Here is a 3,099-nt window from a genome sequence, read left to right on the forward strand (position 1 = left end):
TAAAAGTTACTCAAAGCTTGAGGTTTCATCAAACAACATGGACTTGGTGTAGCGGCCATTTTACATGGTTCGCCATCATCCACCAAGCTGTTGTAACTCAACTGTGCTTTGACAAAACTGTCCCAAACTTGACATGCTTGATTACCGTCATGATTTTAGGACTTTTGCATGCCAATATTAACTCATAGTCATAGCACCACCTACTGGCAACCACAGAAGTAAGCAGGATTATTTAATTGCAGCAGCCCAAACACTGAATTTATTTAAAGGGTTCGTGGGTACACCATGAGAAAAAGACTTCTCTGATCTAAATATGTGCAAACTAAGATGCTTGGAGAGCAAAAGTTAGACAACAGTGGTTCTCAAACCATGTCAGTGGGCATTAGTATAAATGATCTGTCCAGAGCTTCTACATGAAAATCACGTTAAATGTTACAATGAATGCTTCACACTACAATCTAAAGTTATAGAAGAGCTTAAAATGAAAACAGTGTTAAATTAAAGTGTTAAAGTAAAAGCAAATCACAATACTGTTCTGTTAACTTTCATGTAAGAAAGTCAGCAGGACACTGCAGGGAGTTGAACCCCATCCCAGTAAACTGACGGTCTGTTATTTTATAAACACTGAAACACATTCACACATATTCATTTTCTTAATGATCTTAACAGGCTTACATTTATGATTGTATCGGAGGTACACTCAAAACATTTGAGGCTTAAGACCTGGCAACATGATCTTGCTACGCTGCTGGTTGAGGCAGGAAATATAGTTTAACTCGTGCACGCAGTTTATGATTGTCACAGAAATGCATGGCCGCGTCAACCAGAGTCCTGCCAGTACCAGGAAATACTGTTTAACTCGTGCACGCAATGTATGATGGTCACAGAAATGCATGGCCGCGTCAACCAGAGTCCTGCCAGTACCCTCGACGTGCGTGAAGTTGCGAGGGTCCGATCAATGCTGCTTGCAGCTTTAATTTGAGTTAGGTATCTCTGTTTATTGCGCTGATCTGGAATGTATATTTTGTGTTTTGTTCCTTTTGAAAACTTACAGGTATCTGCCTCATATTCAGTATGTGCAGCTCCTTAAATATGTCCTGCTCAACTTCCCTTTTCTGAAGGAAAGTTATGGATCTGGATATGTAAGTATTTTCTCATTGACTAAAAGAGTAATGCTAAACTGAATTGTATGCTTCATACTTCATGCTCCAGCTCAGTCCTAATTGTGTCATTGTTGTTTTTTATGCTGGGGAGGATGAAAGAAGTATGAGCCACCATAATACAACAATGAAGCAGGAGTGCCAAAAGATGAGGCCCAACTTGGACATCATTCGCCAATGCCTCCAGAGAGTACAGAAGACACTATCTTCAACAACACACTACTGCAGAGGTCTTAAAATAATTCCCCAGCTTCTCTGTTCCAATCTTGGTGAGTGTTTTATGTATAACACGTGATGCAGTGTTTCCTGCAGGATTTTGTGAGACTGTGGTGGGTGGCCCTCAGACCCTGGAATGAACAGGTGCTGAACCAGAACTTAAGACAGAGGGCAATTTGGGAACCCATTAGCTATTGGTTTGACAACGCATATGCCCCTGGGGAAAAGGGGCTGTATTTCTGGGATTCCAGTGTAGCCGGCAGATATCCAGGCCCAGACTTCCTTTTCAGTGCGCTGTTTGTTTGCTTACAGTCTGATGAGCAACTTAAGATGTGATACTGGAGTTGGAGTTGAGCAATGACATGTACAACAAGATGGTTTTACAAGTAGTCAGTTTACAAATAATTTGAAACCAATAAATAGCTTAAAAAACTATTAATCAAAGTTAAATACCTTTTCTTGCCTCAATGAGCCATTTTCCCTTTTAGAATATCCCATATACTGTGTTTGGTGTAGAAGTTGCTCTAAAAAGTTGACGTTTACCTAGATACTTTTATCAAAATCAACACTCCTGAGGAAATTGGTATGATAGTCTCAAAATTTTGCAGAATCAGAATTGTGACTTTTATTGAAAAATGATTTGTCATTTGCCAGCCAGTTGGTGAATGCAGCCATACACCTCCTACCATCGGTCTTCAAAGAAAAGCGGTTTGCAATAGATAAGGTTAGTAATTTGTGTTTGGGGGGGCAACTTGAATTTGTTTATTTAAAAAAGGGAAATGTGTATTAAAATGCAATGCCAGATTCTGGATTTTAATATATTAAATATACTTTCAGAAAATTAAGATTAAGTGCAATTTCAAAAATATGACATGTAATGAATTAAGTAATTTAATATTGTCAACAAACTAGCATTTTATGTGCAACTAAGCATATCAGAAAGCTTTGATCTTTAAACATTAGAGAATACAGCTTTAAGTTTCAAATGTTTTGTTTCAGGAACCATTAAGCCCAACACCCACAATTGTTCTGAGCTGTAGCGATGGCAAGCCCCTGAGTGATGGCACAGATGTTTTAGTAGCAGTGGATGGACAAAAAATTATAGTGGACAATGAAGACACAGACGGTTCATTGGCCATGGGAGTTGTATTGGCCCTCTATCATCTGAAAAAAACATTTTCATTTTTGGAGGCATTTATCCTGAAGCTGGACACACGGGTACCTGTAGCTGTGCAGAGAGTGGCAAATGCTCCGAACATTTCTTAGATAGGACACTGCATGTAGCACATGGATTTCATTGTGTAGAGTTGATTTATGACAATAAAGTGAAGTGCAGTACATCTACAGGTGTTTGTTTTATCCAAAAATCAATTTGCCATCATTTCCGTGCATGTAAAAGATGATTTTATAGATCATCACGGAAAAGATCCTGGAATATGATCTCGAAAAAAGAGTGGGAACCCTTAATTCCATTGTTATGCTGTTTAAATGTACAATCTTCCAAAAATCGGTTCTTTAAAGAACCATTTATTCCTTGGAAGAACCATACTTAGCTAAATAACCATTTGAAAAGGGTTTGAATTGTAAGTCGCTTTGGATAAAAGCGTCTGCTAAACGACTGTAATGTAATGTCAGGTCAGAGTATCCTGGAGTCCTATTTAAAGTATCTAATAAATAATTGCCAGAGAGAGCCTTCTGATTAAGAGCATCAATGGGCATTGAA

The 3,099-nt window shown here is 38.5% G+C and overlaps 1 long non-coding RNA gene across 1 annotated transcript; it reads left to right on the forward strand.

Moving 5' to 3' along the window:
* Window positions 1-775: 775 nt before the first annotated feature.
* LOC137877718 (uncharacterized) lies at window positions 776-2,659 on the forward strand. Its single transcript, XR_011103567.1, has 4 exons — window positions 776-1,142; window positions 1,255-1,429; window positions 2,031-2,100; window positions 2,376-2,659. It is a non-coding gene; the product is annotated as an uncharacterized lncRNA (long non-coding RNA).
* Window positions 2,660-3,099: the final 440 nt, after the last annotated feature.

The sequence above is a fragment of the Cebidichthys violaceus genome, unplaced genomic scaffold (genome assembly GCF_023349555.1).
Source record: "Cebidichthys violaceus isolate CVI_PGR_0920_01 unplaced genomic scaffold, fCebVio1.0.p SCAF_22, whole genome shotgun sequence".
In the NCBI taxonomy this organism is placed as follows: domain Eukaryota; kingdom Metazoa; phylum Chordata; class Actinopteri; order Perciformes; family Stichaeidae; genus Cebidichthys; species Cebidichthys violaceus.